The sequence below is a fragment of the Urocitellus parryii genome, chromosome 2, assembly GCF_045843805.1.
Source record: "Urocitellus parryii isolate mUroPar1 chromosome 2, mUroPar1.hap1, whole genome shotgun sequence".
Taxonomy (NCBI): Eukaryota; Metazoa; Chordata; class Mammalia; order Rodentia; family Sciuridae; genus Urocitellus; species Urocitellus parryii.
The window spans coordinates 92,526,800-92,548,502 of NC_135532.1; the positions used below are offsets into that span (position 1 = coordinate 92,526,800).

The window sequence follows — 21,703 nt, forward strand, 5'->3', positions numbered from 1 at the left end:
GAGATAAATTTATATACTACAAAATTCACTCACTTTCAGCGGACAGTGAAATGACTTTTAATAAATTTACAAAGTTGTACAATCTTCCCCACAATCCAATTTTAAAACACGCCTATCATCCCAAAAGATCCTTATGCTCACTTAAAATCCACATTCCTACCACCAACCACATTAAAATTATTTTTTGTATGAGAGAATTACAAAAGAAGATAATGGAAAAAGTCAATTCATAAAAGAGAAGCTGGCCAATAAACATGTACCCCTTTATAAGTAATCAGGGAAATGCAAATTAAAATAAGGAGCTGTTTTAACTCATGCTGGCAAAGGAAAAAAAAAAAAAAGTTAAAACATAACAAACACTGGCCAGTCAGGGAGAAATATCTCCTCTCCATTGTTTTCAGCAATCCAAAACTAAAGACACAACTGCCACAACCCAGTATATACCTAAGATATCAAGTTCAAGTATGTTTACTGCACACTGTTATAAAAGAAAAATGGGAAACCGCTTAAAATGTACTACATCAAAGGGAAAATGGATAAACAGGTGTAATCATAAAGTTCACAGTATTGAATCACTGATCCATGTATGTCAACATAAATAAATTTTGAAACCAAACTGGAGATGCAAGCTAAAAAATGGTATTTGTGCAGGCATGGTAGCATATGCCTGTACTTTCAGCTACATGGGAGGCTAAAGCAGGAGTATTGCAAGCTCAAGGCCAGCCTTGGCAATTTAATAAGACCAATCTCAAAACAAAAAGGACTAAGTATGTAGCTCAGTGGCACAGCCTTTGTCTAGCATGTATGAGGCCCTAGGTTTAATCCCTAATATTAAAAAAAAAAAAAATCACTTCTAGTATGATGTCATTGTAGATTTTTAAAAATATTTTTAGTTGTAGATGGACACAATACCTTTATTTTGTTCATTAGTTATTTCATGTGTTGCTGGGGATTGAATCCAGTGCCCTACACGTGCTAGGCAAGTGTTTCACCACTGAGCCACAACCCTTAACCCTAACCCTAACCCTCACCGTGGTTTTTAATATACAAAAATGGTATATATGGGACTGGAGTGGAGTGCTCACCTGGCATATGTGAGGCACTGGGTTCGATCCTCAGCACCACATAAAAATAAATAAATAAAATTAAGGTATTGTGTCCATCTACAACTAAAAAATATATTTAAAAAATAGTATACATGAATATTCAAACACATTTACCTATATATTGATAACAATGATATGCACCAACTTTAGAGAAGGAAAGGAACTGGAATCTAGGAAAAAACAAAAATATTAGCTATATCAATAATTTTTTTATTTTTTAAAAAGCCTAGCATGGTGGCACATGCCTATAGCAGCGTGGAAGGCTGAGGCAGGAGTATCACAAGTTCAAGGCCAGCTCAGCAATTTAGTTAGACCTTGTTTCAAAAAATAAAAAGGATTAGGGCTGTAGCTCAGTGGTAAAACACCCATAGATTCAATCCCTGGAGGAAGGGGGGAGTTTGAAACAAATATGATAAAATATACACACTTAAAAATCTGTGTCAAGTGTATTGATATTATTCTTTGAATTTACATTTAATCAAAACAAAACAAAACCTCTATTAGTACTAAAAGCGTGGTGTCAACAAACAGCAAACAACAGGGAAAGAACACTACTACCAAGCTTCCAATGTGTGCTATGAATACCATCACAGTCCCATGAGAGGTAAGAAGAAATTGTTATAACTCTTCACTTGATCTCAAGCACCACTCTTTAATTTTCTTCAGTATACTTTGGACATGATACACATTAATTACTGTTGATGTCCACTATTTATTACTATGATGTCAGCTCCATGAAGGTAAGGGTCCTTGTCTATTTTGTTCACTATATATTATTTTAAGTGACAAGAACAGTACCTGGTACAGTACAGGCACACAATAAATATGGCTGAATAAATGAATATATGTATATTTATGAAGTACAAAACAGATATATATAGAGAGTAGGACAAATATGTAACAGGAAAAATGTTCATGAAGGAACAAGGCCTCCCCCTTTTTTTAATTTTTAGGGTTGTAAACCAAAAATGTTTATAAACTTCTAATCTAAGCCTACCAAAGCTAGAACAAAGAGGTAATGTGGCTTTACAAAGAACAAAGGATGTTGGCCATGTCATAAAATTCCAAATCAGCAAATAAAGGGAACATAAAATTCTTTTTTGACTCTAAAAAAGATTTGACATATAAAAGAAAAACAAGATTAAATGTACCTAGATAAGAAAAGCAACAACAACAAAAACCTAAACAAAATTTGGAAGAAAAAAGAAACCATAAAGAAGAGTTCTGGGGCTGGAGATGTGGCTCAGCGGTGGCGCGCTCGCCTGGCATGCGTGCGGCCCGGGTTCGATCCTCAGCACCACATACAAACAAAGATGTTGTGTCCGCCGAGAACTAAAAAATAAAAAATATAAAAAAAAAAAAAAAAAAGAAGAGTTCTTTTTTTCAATGATATAAAAGAGAAACAAGGCTGCAAGAAATCAGGGAGACAAACAAGTCTCAACTACAAACAATGAACCAGATCAAAGAACATGTTGAACCTAATTTAGGAGATATAATATAAGTAATTTTTTTGGTTTATGTTTTAATTCAACAATACAGCAAGCCCATAAAGTGGCAATGAAGAAAAAGTCTTGGCAAAGAATGAGACTGCTATCAGATATGGTAGTGAACAAAGTCAACACTATTAAACTAGGAAAGTACTGTCCCCACAGCAATTCTAAGACAATATCTAGTCACCACATTCTTTAGTCAAGCAGGTACAGACACACTCAAAAGGCAAGCACTCTAAGAAGCTTGGTCAAAATTCTAAATTCTTCGGCCAACATATTTTTATAGTCTCACCTGGGTTTGATAAGCAATCTTTTTAGTAAGTGAAGCTTTCTTAGTACCTTCATATTTCACAGGTATTTTTGCAAATTTCCTCAAAATCTCATTAAAAAATTGGTCTATAAATCCAGTATTTCTATTATCTTTCTAAATATATCAGGGTCGGGGGTATATTTCAGTGGTAGAATGCTTGAATAGCATGCACAAAGCCCTGGATTTGATCCCTAGGACTGCCAAGAACAACAAAAACTAATTAAACTAAATACATCCACATGGGGCTGGGGATGTGGCTCAAGCAGTAGCTCACTCGCCTGGCATGCGTGCGGCCCGGGTTCGATCCTCAGCACCACATACAAAGATGTTGTCTCCACCAAGAACTAAAAAATAAATATTAAAATTCTCTCTCTTTTCCTCTCTCTCTCTCACTCTCTCTTAAAAATAAATAAATAAATAAATAAATGCATCCCCTTAAGTGCTAAAAGTATCATGTACTTTTTTTTTTTTAATGGTACCAGGGATTGAACCCAGGGCACTTGACCACTGAGTCACATCCCAGCTCTATTTTGTATTTTACTTAGAGACAAGGTCTCACTGAGTTGCTTGGCCTCTCGATTTTGCTGAGGCTGGCTTTGAACTCTCGATCCTCCTGCCTCAGCCTCCAAAGCCTCTGGGATTACAGGTGTGTGCCACCACATCTGGCAAGTATCATGTTCTTTAAAAAATAATGAAATTTGAAATGTAGGCTGGAGATATAGCTCAGTTGGTAGAGTGCTTGCCTCGCATGCACAAGGCCCTGGGTTCAATCCCCAGCATCACCAAAAAATAAAAATAAAAATAAAAAATAAATAGATAAATAAATAAAAGAAATTTGGGTTGCTCAGGCTGGTCTGGAACTGGCAATCCTCCTGCCTCAGCTTCCAAATACTGAAATTACAGGTACTTCATGCTAAATAAAATTATGACAACAGTATTTGGGATTTTTGGTCTTAGGTTTGCTTTTTACTGTTTGATACAATACAATCCAAGGGAAAAACAGCAAAATTATTCTAACTGAAAGAACACAATAGGCCAGGCACAGTGATCAGGCTTTAATCCCAGCAGCTTGGGAGGCTGAGGCAGGAGGATCGCAAGTTCAAAGCCAGCCTCAGCAATTTAGTGAGGCCCTAAAGCAAGTTATCGGAGACCCTATCTCTATATAAAATATAAATAAAGGGCTAGAGATGTGACTCAGTGAGATTAAGCACCCCTGGGTTCAATGCCTGGTAGCAAAAAAAAAAACAAAAACAAAAAACCCACCCCACAAAGAATTATTAAGTCACTCTGACAGAAACACACAAAAACACACACACACACACACACACACACACACAGTTTCAGCTGTACAGCTCCTGATTTTATGAGGATTAATTCTAATTAATTTCAGAATAAATAAGTAGTGATACGGTCAGGAAAATTCACAGACAAAAACAAACCTGAAGGTATGTATGCTCTCGGGCTGGGGATGTGGCTCAGGCGGTAGCGCGCTCACCTGGCATGCGTGCGGCCCGGGTTCGATCCTCAGCACCACATACCAACGAGGATGTTGTGTCCGCCGAGAACTAAAAAATAAATATTAAGAATTCTCTCTCTCTCTCTCTCTCTCTCCTCTCTCACTCTCTTTAAAAAAAAAAAAAAAAGTATGTATGCTCTCAAAAGCATCTAACCAAGGGAACTTAATCTAATGCTTTTTTTAATATTTATTTTTTTAAATAAATATTAATTTATTAAAATTTTTAATAAATAAATTTTTAATAAATAGGGGGGATAGGAAGGGCAGCAGAATAGAATAGACATTATGATTGTGTATGTATATAGGTGACTCTATGACCAGTGTGATTCTGCAATCTGTACAATTAGAAAAATGAGAAATTATACCCCAAGGATTCAAATGTATGAATTGCCAAGATCATTGTAATGTCATGTGTAGCTAATAAAAAAAAATTAAGTTAAATAAAAAAAAAAAGTTTGGAATATTTTTAGTCATTATTCCTTCAAATATTTTTCTGTTCCTCCCTCTTTAAGTTGCTAATTACATTTACGTTATACTATTTAGTGTTCACAATTTTTCAGTCATAACTTAAATTTATTTTGAGTGTTCACTCCTGAACCTGTAAATGCCAGCCAGTGTATCATCATACCTGGTATGGTATTTTTCAGCTCTACAAAAAAAAAAAAAAATATATATATATATATATATATATATATATATATATTTATCTTTTTTAGTTGTAGTTGGACAATACCTTTATTTTATTTACTTATTTTTATGTGGTGCTGAGGATTGAACCCAGGGTCTTGCAGATGCTAGGTGAGCGCTCCACTGCTGAGCCACAACCCCAGCCCTAATACTTTCTTAAATTGAAGTCCATTCTTGCCTTTTGCATATAAGACTGTAGATACTGATATAAAAGTTATTCTTGCCAGGCACAGTGGTGCAGGCCTGTAATCCCAGCGATTTAGGAGGCTGAGGCAGGAGGGGTTCAACTTCAAGGCCAGCCTCAGCAACTTAATGAGACCTTGTTTCAAAATGAAAAACATAAAGGGCTGGGGATGTGGCTCAGTGGTAAAGTGCCCTGGATTAAATTCTCAGTAATCCCCCCAAAACAAACACACACACACACACACACACGTTATGAGGATGAGAAGGCAGTCCTCCTTCCCCCAACCTCATGGTCCATGTCCAATGGATACTCACAGACCTCTCCTTTGAGGAGGAGGATAATGTAGGAACTGTCCCTGACCTAAGGCTGCCAATGTGAGCCTGTCTTTCCAATCTCCCTGGGACTGGCACATCCCTTACCAAGATACCAGAAGAATGTATAGAAGCCTGGCACAATCTGGGAGATTTGAAACAAGAAAGAGAAAAGATTTAATGGAAATTATTTTACCATTTGTTCCCAGATAAGAGATGAAGGATTATTTTTTGTTTTGGTTTTGGTTTTGTTTTTGATATCTGGGATTTAACCCAGGGGCACTTAACCACTGAGCCTATCCCTTTTTATGATTTTTTTAAAAATATGTATTTCTAAGGGATTTCCCCAATTTTTAAAAATATTTATATTTTAGTTGTAGTTGTCAATACCTTTATTTTATTTATTTATTTTTATGTGGTGCTGAGGATCGAACCCAGGGCTTTGCACATGCTAGGCGAGCACTCTACCACTGAGCCACAACATCAGCCCTGCTTTTTATGTTTTGAGACAGAGCCTCATTAAGTTGCTGAGACTGGCTTTGAACTCACAATCCCCCTGGTCAACCTCCCAAATCACTAGGATTAGAGGACTGTTTAACATTCCCAGGTCCTATCCCAGGAGCTAATGAACAACATCCTGAAGCCACCAGGATGAATAGGGAGCTGGGAGGAAAAAAAACTCTGAAATGTGCCAGCCTATCAAGGAACAGCCAGAATGGCATTAACTTAGGTGAAGCAAGGAATCTAGAGTCCAGTGACCCTTGTTCCTGATTTTATTTTATTGGATTTCTAAAGATTAGAAAATTGTGTTTCCTGAGATATATTGTTTAGTAAAGATCTTTTCAAAAACAGCTGTTTCAACTGTGTTTCAAAGTCAGGGAGAAGGTATTCAAGGACAGAATTTCAGGAAAGGAGGATGGGTACAGTGACATGCACCTGTAGTACCAGCTTCTCAGGAGACTGAGGCAAGAGGAAGGCTTAAGCCCAAGAGTGCAAGACCAGCCTGGGCAACTTAGTGAGACCCTGTCTTAAAAAGCAGAAATGGGAGAGGTCTAAAGTGATACAGGGAAAATCAAAATGAAAGAACCAAAAGAAAGGAGAAACAAAGGTGCCCATCCTTCTCACCTGGAATATTCTGTTTACAAGTATGCTTTAACAAGCAGCCACAGGAAAACCTGTGCTGTGACTAGTCAGTAAAAATGAGCCATACCTGAATCAGCCAAGTCTGGAATCTAAGTATGGTCAAATCTAGAAAGCACACATGTAGAAGGACAGGATAAATAGTTACAAAATAAACACAAAATCACAGAATACTTAAAACTATTTAACTGCTGTCATATAGACTGGGGTACTTTCTTTTTTTTTTTTTTTAATATTTATTTTTTGGTTCTCGGCGGACACAACATCTTTGTTGGTATGTGGTGCTAAGGATCGAACCCGGGCCGCACGCATACCAGGCGAGCGCGCTACCGCTTGAGCCACATCCCCAGCCCTAGACTGGGGTACTTTCTGAACTCATTTCTTGTACCTACCCAGGTGCAGACAAAAGCTTAGGCACAACTGGGAAAAAAAAAAAAAAAAAAAGATATCACAAATGACCTGCCCTCACAGTCTAGGTTCTGGCTTAACAGATAAATACTGATTTATTTTCTTTACTTTTTTTCTACAGTAGCTCAACTAAAAGAAAAGCTGAGCCCAATGGAAGAAAACTGACAGGACCAAGGTAATCAAACTCTAAGAGGAATGGGAAACAGGTTGCACACACCTTTCTATTGGGGACTTTTCCCTCACCACACAACTCCATCTTGGGCTGGGAATTGAATCCATAGACACTCTACCACTGAGTGTCCTTTTACTTATTTATTTTTTTGAGACAGGGTCAAAGTGGCCAGACTGACCTCAAATTTGTGATCCTCCTGCCTGATAAATCACTGGGATTGCAGGTGTACGCCACATGCATAGCTGGCTTGCAGATTTAAGAGAAAAGCATTTAGCCAAGAGGAGGAGAAAGAAATAAAGAAGAAATCCTTAAGGAAGCACAGTCATTGGAATTATTAGTCAAAGATATTAAATCAACTGCTTTAAACACATCAATGAGCTAAAGAAAGTCATGAAAAAAGAACTATAAGAAATGAGGAAAAGGGTGTATGAACAAAATGAGAACATCAATAAAGACATAAAAATTACAAAAGAGAGGGGGCTAGGGTTGTGGCTCAGCAGTAGAGTGCTTGCCTAGCATGTTCGATCCTCAGCACCAAATAAATAAATAAATAAATGTATCGTGTCCAACTAAACTAAAAAATAAATATTAAAAAAAATTTACAGGGGCTGGGGATGTGGCTCAAGCGGTAGCGCGCTCTCCTGGCATGCGTGCGGCCAGGGTTTGATCCTCAGCACCACATACAAACAAAGATGTTGTGTCCGCCCATAACTAAAAAATAAATTAAAAAAAAAAAAAATTTACATGGGCTGGGCTGGAGTTGTAGTGCAGTGGTAGAGCACTTGCCTAGCATGTGTGAGGCTCTGGGTTCGATTCTCAGCACCACATATAAATAAATAAAATAAAGGTCCATTAACAACTAAAAAATATTTTTTTAAAAATTTACAAAAGGGCTGAGGATGTGGCTCAAGTGGTAGCGCGCTCACCTGGCATGCGTGCGGCCCAGCACCACATACAAACAAAGATGTTGTGTCCGCTGAAAAACTAAAAATATTAAAATTCTCTCTCTCTAAAAAAAAAAATTTACAAAAGAGGAATCAAGTAAATTCTGGAGCAGAAATGTAAAATAACTGAAATGAAAAACTCATTAAAGGGATTCAATACTAGATGTAAACAGGCAAAGCAAAAGATCATCAAACCTACAACATAAATATCACTTGCTTCCTGAGAGGCAAATAAACAGAATCTGAAGGACCTATAGGGCACTGTTATGGCTTGAATATGAGATGTCTCCCCAAATCTCCTGAGCTGATACAGGAATGTTCAGAGGTGAAATGATTCAATTTTGAGAGTTGTAACTTAATTAGTCCATCCCAGTTTGAGGAGACTGTGTGGTAACTAAAGCAAGTGGAGCACGGCTACTGGAGGTGGGTCATTGGGGGTATGCCCCAGAAGGGTGCATATTCTCTGTGGCCTATTCCCCCTTCCCCCTCAATCTCTCTTTCCTTTTTGCCACAAGGGGAACAGCTTCTATCCATCCTGCCTTTTTCCCATGATGTTCTGCCTTACCTTGGGCCCAGAACAATGAAGTTGGCGATCTATGGACTGAGACAGCTGATACTGTGAGCCAAAACAAACTTTTCCTGCTCTAATAGATAGTTATTTTGGTCACAGGGACACAAAGCTAACTAAGTAGACACTATCAAAGATGCCAATATTATAGGAATTGCAAGAGGAGAATAAAGAGGGAAAGGAGTAAAAAAAAAATCTGAAAAAATACTCAAGAACTTTGCAAATCTGAGGAAAGATATGAAACATGCATTTAAGAATCCCAATCAACCCAAAGCAGGATAAACTCAGAGACACTACCCAAAAAATCAAAAAAATAAAATAAAAAACATATTATAGGGCTGTGAATATAGCTCAGTGGTACAGTGCTTACCCAGCATGCATGAGGTTCAAGGTTCAATTCCCAAAACCACAAAAGAAATTTTTTCAAAAGTATAAAATTGTTGAAAGCCCAAAACAGACAGTTTTTTTTTTTTTTTTGTCTGTTTGTTTTGGTTTTTGATGGTACTGGGGATAGAACCAAGGGCCTCACACATAGTAGACAAGCACTCTTAGACTGAGCTACAACCTCAACTCAGAGAATATATTTAAAGCAGAAGTGGTTCCTTATGTACAGAGCTCCTCAATAAAATTAACAATTAATTTCTCCCCAGAAATCTCCAAAAAGCAGTGGGATAACATATCTAGAGTCCTAAAAGGAAAAAAAAATCATCAAAAGAATTCTGTTGCCTTCAAAAATAAAAGAAAGAACCAGGCGCAGTGGGACACACCTATAATCTCAGCAGCTCAGGAGGCTGAGTAAGGCAGGAGGATCGTTAAGTTCAAAGCTAGCCTCAGCAAAAGCAAGGCACTAAGCAACTCAGTGACATCCTGTCTCTAATAAAATACAAAATAGGGCTATGGATGTGGCTCAGTGATTGAGTGCCTCTGAGTTCAATCCCCAGTACCCTTAAAAAAAAAAAAAAAAAAGAATAAAAGAGAGGGTGCTGGAGCTATGGCTCAGTGATAGAGCACTCACCTAGCACGTGAGACACTGGGTTTGATTCATATAAATAAATGAATAAAATGAAAATCAATCAAAACTGGAAATCCATATACAACAAAATGAAATTAAACCCCTATTTCTCTCCATGCACAAAACTCAACTCAAAATGGATCAAGGACCTAGGAATTAAACAATTTACTCTGCGTCTAATAGAAGAAAAAGTAAGCCGTGGGATTAGGCCCCAACTTCCTTAATAAGAATCAATAAATGGGATGGAATCAAACTAAAAAGTTTTCTCTCAGCAAAAGAAACAATCTGTGAGGTGAATAGACAGCCTACATCCTGGGAGCAAATTTTTACCCCTCACACATCAGATAGAGCACTAATCTCTAGGGTATATAAAAAACTCAATAACCCAATCAACAAAAGGGCCAAGGACCTGAACAGACACTTCTCAGAAGAGTATATACAATCAATCAACAAATATATGAAAAAATGCTCATCATCTCTAGCAATCATAGAAATGCAAATCAAAACTACTCTAAGATATCATCTCACTCTAATCAGAATGGAGCTATTATGAAGACAAACAACAAGTGTTGGCAAGGATGTGGGGAAAAAGATACACTCATACATTGCTGGTGGGACTGCAAATTGGTGCAGCCAATTTGGAAAGCAGTATGGAGATTCCTTGGAAATCTGGGAATGGAACCATCATTTGACCCAGCTATTCCTCTCAGACTTTTCCAAAGTCCTTTTCCAAATGACTTAAAAACTGCATACTACAGGGACACGGCCACATTAATGTTTATAGCAGCACAATTTACAATAGCTAAACTGTGGAGCCAGCCTAGATGTCCTTCAGTGGATGAATGGATTAAAAAAAAAAAGTGGCATATATACACAATGGAATTTTACTCAGAATTAAAAAGAACAAAATCATGGCATTTGCAGGTAAATGGATGGCATTGGAGAAGATAATGCTAGGTGAAGTTATCCAATCCCAAAAAAACAAATGCTGAATGTTTTCTCTAATATAAGGAGGTTGACTCATAGTGAGGTAAGGAGGGAGAGCATGGGAGGATTAGATTAATCTAGATAGGGAAGAGGGGTGGGAGGGAAAGGGAGGAGGCAGGAGATTAGCAAGGATGGTGGAGTGTAATGGACATCATTATACAAAGTTACACATATGAAGACTTGAATTGGGTGTCAACATACTTTATATACAAACAGAGATATGAAAAATTGGGGTATATGTGTATTAAGAATTGTAATGCAAAAAAAACTAAGTACATATATAAAGGCATAAATTGACGTGAACATACTTTATATAGAGAGAGATACGAAAAACTGTGCTCTATATATGTAATAAGAATTGTAATTCATTCCACTGCTGTCATGTATTTAAAAAATAAAATAAATTTAAAAAAAAAACACTGAAGATCTAAATAATTGGAAAAACATCCCTTGTTGATAAATTTTCTAATGGTTAAAATGCTAACACCACCCAAGGAGATTTACAGATCAAATACAATATCAAAATTCCAACAGTATTTTTTTAAACAGAAATTGAAAAATCCATCCAGAAATTCATATGGAATCTTAAGGAACCCTAAATAGCCACACACTCTTGAAAAATGAACTAAGCTGAAGAAATCACATTTTGTAATTTTAAAACTCATTACAGGGGGACTGGAGTTGTCAGCAATAGAGTGCTCGCCTAGCACGTGCGAGGCCCTGGGTTCGAGCCTCAGTATCATGTAAAAATAAATAAATTAATTAAAGATATTGTATCCAACTACAACTTAAAAATAAATATTAAAAAAAAACTGGGGCTGGGGATGTGGCTCAAGCGGTAGCGCGCTCGCCTGGCATGCGTGCGGCCCGGGTTCGATCCTCAGCACCACATACCAACAAAGATGTTGTGTCCGCCAAGAACTAAAAAATAAATATTAAAAATTCTCTCTCTCTCTCTCTCCCCCCCCCCCCCCCGCACTCTCTCTTTAAAAAAAAAACAAAACTCATTACATGTGCATTATATGTGCAAAGCCCCAGAGTTCAATCCTCAGCAAAAAACAAAAACCTCACTGCAAAGCTACAGTAACTTAAACAATAGGATACCAACATAAATAAATACATAAAAGAACAATGGAATACAATAGAAAGCACAGAAATGAACTCTGACATATCTGAACATTTGATTTTAGAAAAGGGTGCCAAACACATTGAATGGGGAAAAGACAATCTTTAATATATGGTCCTGGGGAACCTGGATAACTCATCATATACAAAAATTAACTCAAAGAACATAAACATAAAAGCTAAAAATGAACTAAAAATATAAAACTTTTGGAAGAAAATGTAGAGGAAAAGCTTCATGATATTGGTTTGGTGGATGACTTCTTGGACATAACACCAACAAGCACAGACAACAAAACACAGATAAACAGAACTTCATCAAAATTAAACACTTTTAGAACTCAGGATGTGGCTCAGAGGTAGAACACTTGCTTAGCATGTGCAAGGACCTCGGTTTGATTCCCAGCACTACAAAAAAAAAAAAAATTTTTTTTTTCAGAGTTAGGAACTGAACACAGGACCTTATATATACATCCTTAGTTCAGAGAAAATATATGCAAACCATACATTTCATAACAGGCCAATATTCATAACATATAAAGTACTTCTACAACAAACAAAAAACCCCCCAACAATCCAATTCAAAACTGGGCAAACTAAGCAACTCAGTGAGAAGGGCAAAGGAATGGAACATTTTCCCAAAGAAGATTCACCAATGGTAACAAAATGTAAAAGATGCTCAATGACATTAGTTATTAGGGAAACGCAAATCAAAGCCATGAGAAACCTCTTCACCCTCATGTAACATAAAACAAAATAAAAATCAGAAATAAGTGTTAGCAAAAATGTGGAGAAATATTAAAATTTGTGCAATGCTGGTGGGAATGAAAAAAGATATGACTACGGAAAACTCAAAAAGCTTAAGCATACATGCTAGGGATTGTAGCTCAATAGTAGAACACATGCTTAGTATACTTAAGGACCTGGGTTCAACCCCAGCATCACACACACAAAAAAAGCTAAACAAAGACTTACTGTATGATTTAACAATTCTACCTTTAGGTCTGTATCCAAAAGAAATGGGGCTGGGAATGTAGCTCAATAGTAGAGCATTTGCCTAATAACATGTGCCAGACCTTGGGTGCCATCCCTAGAACCTGAGTTAGAGAGGAATGAAATTCTAGTAATGTACATTACACAGATGAACTTGGAAAACACTTTCCTAAGTAAAAAAAGCCAGACACTAATAATTTCACTTTCATGAAATATATAGAACAAACCAGGTGTGGTAGGGCAAGCCTATAATCCAAGCAACTGGGGAGGGCAAAACCAAAGGATCTCAAGTTCAAGACCAGCCTTAGCAATTTAGCAAGACCCTGTCTCAAAATAAAAAATAAAAAGGTCGGGGGATGTAACTCAGTGGCAAGTGCTTCTGGGTTGGATCCCCAGTACCAAAAAAGAAAAAGAAAAAAAAAAAAAAGAAGAAACAAAGAAATACATAGTAGATTTAGAGGTTACTAGGAAGTACAGGAAAGGAAAATGGAGCATTTTTATAATGGATACAGAGTGTCGGGCTGGGGATGTGGCTCAAGCGGTAGTGTGCACGCCTGGCATGCCTGTGGCCCGAGTTCGATCCTCAGCACCACATACAAACAAAGATGTTGTGTCCGCCGAAAACTAAAAATAAATATTAAAAAAAAAAATGGATACAGAGTGTCTATTTCAGATAAACATGTTCTCCAACAGCCATAATGGTTACACAACATTTGAATGTATTTATTACTGCCTGTATATTATATAATGGAAAGTGATTAAAAAGCTGAATTTTGAGGCCAGAATTGTGGCTCAGTAGTAGAGTGCTTTCCTAGCATTCGTGAGGCACTAGATTTGATCCTCCGCACCACATAAAAATAAACAAATAAACTAAAGGTATTGTGTGTCCATCTACAACTAAAAAAAATAAAAATTTTAAAAAGGCTCAATTTTGCCCAGGCATGGTGGCGCTCCCCTATGATCCCAGTGGCTTGGGAGGCTGAGGTGCTAAGCAACTCTGTGAGATCCTGTCTCCAAATAAAATACAAAATAGGGCTTGGGATGTGGCTCAATAATTGAGTGCCTCTGAGTTCAATCCCTGGTATCACCCCTCCAAAAAAGCTCAATTTTATTATGTGTATTTACCACAATAAGATGTTCAATTATAATAGCATCAAGAAATCTAGTATCTTGGAATAATAGGTAAATAGATCAATGAAAGAAAACAGATTTCAGAAACAGACCCACATATACATAGTCAACTGGTTTTCGGTTTGGGGTATATATTTGTTTTTGATACTGAGGACTGAACCCAGGGGCACTTTACCACTGAGCTATACCCCCACTTCTTTTTATGTTTTATTTGAGTCAGCTACAGGTCAGTTTCTAAGTTACCGAGGGTCTGTCTGTCTTAACTACAGGGGGCTTGCCTTGAACTTGAGATCAAGATGTATAGTTTTTGTTTTGTGGTACTAGGGATTGAACCCAGGGTTTCATACACACTAGGCAAGTACTCTACCACTGAGCCACATCCCAAGCCCTACAGTCAACTGCTTTTTTTTGACAAAAATATCAAAGCAAACCAGTGGGGGAAAGAAAATTTTGGTGGTTTTAAACTATGTCTTTTTTTTTTTTTTTTAACATTCTTTCTTCCAAAAGGTGGAGCCCCCGCTTTTTCTTGACTATGGGCTAGACTTAGTAACTCAATTTAAATGAAAAGAATACAGCAGCAGGGCATGGTAGAACATGCCTATGGTCTCAGCTGCTCCTAGATACTTGGGAGGCAGAGGCAGGAGAATCACTAGAGCCCAGAGTTCAGCAGGGAGGGAGGGAGGGAGGGAAGGAAGGAAGGAAGGGAGGAAGGAGGGAGGGAAGAAGTGTATGACCAGTTCATAAGAAGCAATATGGCTTATTCCCTACTCTGTCTTGAATTATTTGTTCTGCAGGAGAAATGACATGCCATGAGGATACCCAGAGCCTTATGTTTGAGGCAGGCACAGGTATAAACTGAGACCTCCAGCCAACAGCTATGTGAGCAAGTCATCTTACAAACAGATCCTCTAGCCCCAGGTAAGCCTTCATATGACTGCAGCCCCAGAAGACATCTTGACTGCCAATTTATAAGACTGTGAGCCAGAACCACTCAGCTAAACTGTTCCTGAATTCCAACTCTCAGAAACAAAAGTAATGTTTCCTATTTTAAACTGCTATGTTTGGGACAAATGTGTTACACAGCAACAGATAACAAATGTGTCTTTTCAACAAGTGATGCTGGTACTGGAATAATCAGATATTGGTGGGGGTGGGGTGGAGGAGATGAATGCAATCCCAATCTCACCCAACACACAAAAACTAATTTAAGGTGGATCAGAGACCTAAATGTAAAAGCTCAAATTATAAAACTTCTAGGTAAAAACAGATGATTTGTATTATCTGACTTAAAGACCTACTAGAATTCTTCAAGATCTAGACATAGGCAAGGATTTTCAGACATAATCACAAAAAAAATTAATAAATCAGACTTCATCAAAATTGAAAATATCTGATCTTTAAAATGTAACAAAAACAAAAAAAAAAAGTGCCAGGCAAAATGGTGCACGCCTATAATCCCAGTAGCTCAGGAGACTGAGACAGGATCACAAGTTTAAAGCCAGCCTCAGCAACGGCAAAGCACTAAGCAACTCACTGAGAAGGGTCTCTAAATAAAATACAAAAAAGGCCCGGGAATATGGCTCAGTGGCTGAGTGTCCCTTAGTTCAATTCCCAGTAACAAAAAATAAAATTAAATAAATAAATAAAAAGGCAAACCACCATGAACCGAGAGAAAATAATCACAAAACACTGAATAGTACCCAGAATACATAAAGACCTTCTAAAACAGTACTAATTTTTTAAAAATCAGGTTTTTAAAAAATGGGCAAAAGATTTAAATAAATATATCACAAAGAAAAATAATACAAATTCAGAGGTTGAGCAAGGTAGCAGCATGCCTGTAATTCCTGCAACTCAGGAGCCTCATGCAGGAGGATCATAAATTCAAGGCCAGTCTAGGCAATTTAGCAAGATGTAGTCTCTCAAAAAATTAAAAAAGATTGGGAGGGCTGGGGTTGTGGCTCAGAGGCAGAGCGCTCACCTACCATGCATGAGGCACTGGGTTTGATCCTCAGCACCACATAAAAATAAAGATATTGTGTCCACCTATAACTAAAAAATAAGTATTAAAAAAAAAAAAAAAGATTGGGAATGTCAAGCACGGTGGTGCATACCGGTGGTAATCCCAGCAACTCAGGAGACTGAGGCAAGAGGATTATTAGTTCAAAGCCAGCCTCAGCAATTTAGCAAGACCCTGTCCCCTCCCCCAGAAAAAGAACTGAGGATGGGGTTCAGTGGTAAAATACTTCTGGGTTCAATCCTTGGTACCAAAAAAAAAAAAAAAAAAGTATGGGGAAACATGCTTATCATCAGTAGTCAATTAAAACTACAGTTATATATTACTATGCTATTACCAAAATGGATAAACACTGGGGCTATAGGTTAGTGGCAGAGCACTTGCCTAGCATGTGTGAGGCACTGGGTTTGATCCTCAGCATCACATAAAAATAAATAAATAAAGGTATTGTGTCCAACTAAAACTAAAAAATAAATATTAAAACAAAATAAAGGCATTCTGTCCATCTACAACTACAAAAATTTTTTTAATTAAAAACACAGACAATATACTAAATGTTGTTGAATATGAAGAACAGCTACAACTTTCATATTATTGGTGGGAGTATAAAACATTTTGAAAAAGGTGTTAAACTTTCTTATAGAAGTAGACATATTATTAAAAAAAAAAACTTGTAGAAAAGAGTTAGTTCACAGAAGTTTAACTCATATGTCAAACACAGGAAACAGCCTGGATTCCATAAACAAGAGCTTAAACAAACTGAATGCTTATGCAATGACATGCTATACAGCAATAAAAAGAATTACACTGATTCAATAGCATGAATAAATTAAAGCAGCATACTATACAAAAGTATATGAATGCATACGAATGTATAAGAGTACATACAGTATGATTCCACTTTTATGAAGTTTTAGAACAGTACAAACTAAACTCTGATGAGGAAAAAACAGAGAATAGGTGATCCCTGGCTAGAATAGAATGACAGTTTAAATCAATTTCTATATTAAAGAAAAGAGGAGCCTGATCAGAAAAATGCTTATTATTGTATTATTAAGCTGTTCATTTAACTCTAATAATAGAGTTTGTCAGTTATTACTATATTGCCTCCAAACTCAACCCATCACTGCCCTGAACAAAAATGGGGATGAAGTGGGCTGGGGTTGTGGCTCAGCAGTAGAGCACTTGCCTAGCATGTGCAAGGCCAAGTTCAATCCTCAGCACCACATATAAATAAGTAAAGATATTGTATTCAACTACAATTAAAAAATAAATATTTCGGGGCTGGGGATGTGGCTCAAGTGGTAATGCGCTCGCCTGGCATGCGTGGGGCATTGGGTTCGATCCTCAGCACCACATAAAAAATAAAAAAATAAAGATGTTGTGTCCACCGAAAACTAAAATAAATAAATAAATATTTTTAAAAATAAATAAATAAATATTTCTTTAAAAATGGGGATGAAACCATCAAATATTTTTCCCTTGTTAGCTTATGTTAAGGCTTGTCAATAGAGGACATTAGAGGGATGATAATGTAAAAGAAGTTTCTCTACCTTGTTTCACTATGCTCCTCTCACCAGGCCCCCATCAACTCAGTAAACTCTCCTGACACACAGCCACTGCCCAGTCTCTGATTCCCAAAGTGCAGAAGCCACCAGTTTCCCGATACCCCACTCAAGCAGTTTCAAGACAAAGTACTTTCAGTGATAAATATTGTAAATGGCTTTCTCCAACATCCTAGAAAGTAGACTTACAGCAAAATTTCTAGAGGGTTGACTTCTAACATCCCTCTACTACCAAGCCACACTCTTAGTTCTTGTTATTTAATCCAATCCTATTCTATTTATTTATTTATTTAGTGTGTATGGTATGGGAATTTAACTGAGAGGCACTCTACTACTAAGCTACAGTCCTAGCCTTTTAAAATTTTTACCTTGAGACAAGATCTTGTTAACTTGCCCAGGCAGAACTCAAACTCGCAATCCTCCTACCTCAGCCTCCCAAGTCACTGAGATTACAGGTGTACACCACCATGCCCAGTGTATTCATATTTTCTATGCTAATGAACTCACTTTAATTTTTGCTGCACTGTCACGAGGGGGCATGGGGGAGAAACAGTGAACCAAAATGGCCTATGTATATCCTGTGCTTACCTGTAATATCTAGTGTGCTGCTTGGCCCTGACCCATACAACATCCTCCAACTGAGTGCAAGTCTTTATAAACAGGTATCAGAATAAACTACCAAACCAATTTTTTTTTTGTCCAAATAGCAATTATAAAGTCACCAAATTAATTAGGAATCATATTAAATTAAAATCCACCAAAAAAACTATAAAAAAATAATTCATTGCCGGGAGTGGTGGCACACACCTGTAATCCCAGTGGCTCAGGAGGCGGAGACAGTAGAATCCTGAGTTCAAAGCCAGCCTCAGCAACAGCCAGGTGCTAAGCAACTCAGTGAGATCCTGGCTCTAAATAAAATACAAAACAGGGCTGGGGATGTGGCTCAGTGATTGAGTGACCCTGAGCTCAAATCCCCAGTACCAAAAAACAAAGAATTCATGCTGGGAACAGTGGCACACGCCTATAATCCCAAAGGCTCAGGAGGTTGAGGCAGGAGGATCAAAAGTTCAAAGCTAGCCTCAGCAACTTAACAAGACCCTGAATCTAAACAAAATATAAAAAAGGGTTGGTGATGTGGCCCAGTGGTTGAGTGCCCCTGGGTTCAATCCCCAGTACCAAAAAGAAAAAAATATTCGTATAATCCAATATAAAGTGAGGGTTAGGGTTGTGATTCAGTGGTACAGTGCTCACCTAGCATGTGTGAGGCCCTGAGTTCGATCCTCAGTACCACATAAAGATAAATAAATAAAGGTACTATAAAGGTACTGTGTCCATCTACAACTAAAAAAAAATATTAACATATATATATATAAAACACGGGGCTGGGGATGTGGCTCAAGCGGTAGCACGCTCGCCTGGCATGCGTGCGGCCCGGGTTCGATCCTCAGCACCACATACCAACAAAGATGTTGTGTCTGCCGAGAACTAAAAAATAAAAAAAATAAAAAATAAAAAAAATATATATATATATAAAACACATATAACATATATATATATATAATTATACTATAGTAATGATGTGATGAGTATAGTAATACTGTGTCATCAACCAAAATGAAAAGTGGGGGTCAAGAAAGACTTCTTAAAGGGTATGGTATCTCAACTGAGATACGAAAGAACCGGAGTTAGCAAGAGGGGAAAAAACAAAGAGTGAAGATAAGAGTATGGACAAAGGCCCATAAGGGAGAGAATGACTGTTACCTGAAACATCTGAAGCTGGAGGGCCAAGAGATATTTGACAGGAGCAGATGATGAAGTGTCTCAACTACCAAAATGAGAAGATGAGTCCTGACCCAAGTCACTGCAGAATTTCTACAAAAGATCAATGACTCATATTTGCACTGGCTATAATGTGGAATGGACTGATGTAGGCAAGGCAAGACTGCAACTGACAAACCAAACTATTCTCAATAAGTTTTGAAAAACTAAAGTAAGCCATAAGTTAACCACTTGACAAGCTTCCCTTTCATCTGATCAACTCTGAGGTAGGGAAAGTAGGGTTTTTTTTGTGTGTGTTTTTTTTTTTTTTTGTGGTAGTTGGACATAATACCTTTATTTTATTTATTTATTTATTTATATATGGTGCTGAGGATTGAACCCAACACCTCACAAATGCTAGGCAAGCACTCTACCGCTGAGCTACAACCCCAGCCCCAGGAAAGTAGGTTTCTTCAACCCAATATCACAAGAAAGTATAGACAGAAAAGTCAGCTGACTTGATAAGTAAGGTTCCATAGCTAGAAAGCACTTAAAACACTATCATTCACTCTCCTTGCCAGGTTGCCAGGAAAGCACCAAGATCTGTCTTTTCAGTCTAGTCTAGAAAAGCAAATGTCAGGAGCTGGAGTTGTGGCTCAGTGGTAGAGTGCTTGCCTCACATGTGTGAGGCACTAGGTTCAATTCGCAGCACCACATATAAATAAATGAATAAAATAAAGGTTCAGCAACAACTTAAAAAAAAAAAAAAGAAAAGCAAGTGTCACTTTGTATATGCAGTACACACCTTATAAGATCATTTGCTCTGTTTACTGCCACTGCAAAATGATGTGGGAACCCCAAACCTTTCAGAGACAACACTCCACTTTTCCATACTGCAAGGAAGCAAAAGCCAAAGAGTGTGAGGAAGAGAAAATGAATGGTGAGGACACGAGCATTTCAAAACCAGGTGGCATTTGATTGTTTTGCAGTACTGGATATTAAACCCAGGGGCACTTTACCACTGAGTTACATTCCCAGCCCTTTTTATTTTTTTATTTATTTTAGACAGGATCTTGCTAAATTCCACAGGCTGGCCTCAAACTTGCAATCCTTCTGCCTCAGCCTCCAGGCTGGACTTAATCCACAGTGTGTCCTTAAGAAGGTCACTTACTGGCCAGACGCAGTGGTTCTCAGGAGATCGGGAGGCTAAGGCAAGAGGATCTAGAGTTCAAAGCTAGCCTCAGCAACTTAGGGAGGTTCTAAAGCAACTCAGTGAGACCCTGATTCTAAATAAAATATAAAAAAGAGCTGGGATGTGGCTTATTGGTTAAGTACCACTGAGTTCAATCCCTGGTACCAAAAAAAAAAAAAAAATCAGTTACTTTTTGCAGTTTTTAGTCAATATCTAAAAACTGAACATGAGCTCGTATGGTGGAGCATGCTGCAATCCTGGCAACTTGGAAGGCTGAAGCAGGAGGATCTCAAGTTCAAGACCCTGTCTCAAAATAAGAAAAAGAAAAAGAGAAAGAAGAAAAGGGGGAAAAAAGAGGGGTGGAAATGAAGTTTAGTGTAGAATTTCCCAAGGTTCATTACAAGGGGCTGGGGCGGGATTGATTTCCATAGACAATAAAAGAAAAAGCGCAACATCTACATCCAGCAATAGTTATTTACATTAAAAATCAACTCAAAAGAGAGGGTTTATCCTCTTCCCCAAAGCTGAGCCTCTATGGGCTCCACCGACATTTAAGTCAGAAATTCAATTTTTTTAAATAAAAAGCTAAAGCAATGATAAATTTTTAAAAAAAACTTACTGACATGGGGAGAAAGTACAGCAAAGTAAGATTGCAGTATACCAGGGCCACTCACACAGTCTTCAGTGGTGACAGCAATCATATTGGCTACAAGGACCAAAGGGTACTACTACCAAAGGGCTCTTAATTAGCAGAGAGGAGAAACAAAGTCCCCTGGCTGATTTTCATGATTTATTACTCAAATCAACAGCTGCAGAAACAATTAACCAAACATTTTTGTAATGAAGGATTTTATCTTAATTTTGGGTTGAACAACAACTAAAAATCTTAACTGCTCTGGGGCTGGGATGGTGGCTCAATGATAGAGCACTTGCCTAGCATTGAGTGAGGCCCTAGGTTCGATTCTCAGCACCACATATAAATAAATAAAATAAAGGTATTGTGTTCACTTAAACTGAAAAAAAAATTTTTACCTGCTCTGTTCAAAGGTTATGATCCCATTCCCCCCGCACCCCGCCCAGTACTGGGGAT

General features: G+C 37.7%; 1 protein-coding gene and 1 non-coding gene across 5 annotated transcripts in view; one reads left to right on the forward strand and one right to left on the reverse strand.

Annotated features, from left to right (window-relative positions):
• Ip6k1 (inositol hexakisphosphate kinase 1) overlaps nucleotides 1-21,703 on the reverse strand; it is a 59,544-nt gene that overhangs the window by 22,533 nt on the left and 15,308 nt on the right. The window contains exon 2 of one of the 4 annotated variants that reach the window (XM_077795259.1): nucleotides 4,346-4,471. The exons of the other annotated variants lie outside the window; for them this stretch is intronic. The gene's annotated coding sequence lies outside the window, so the exon portion shown is untranslated. The remainder of the gene's footprint in view (nucleotides 1-4,345; nucleotides 4,472-21,703) is intronic. 4 annotated transcript variants of the gene reach the window in all.
• Nucleotides 3,619-3,691, forward strand: Trnaa-cgc (transfer RNA alanine (anticodon CGC)). The gene has a single exon. It is a non-coding gene; the product is annotated as a tRNA-Ala (tRNA).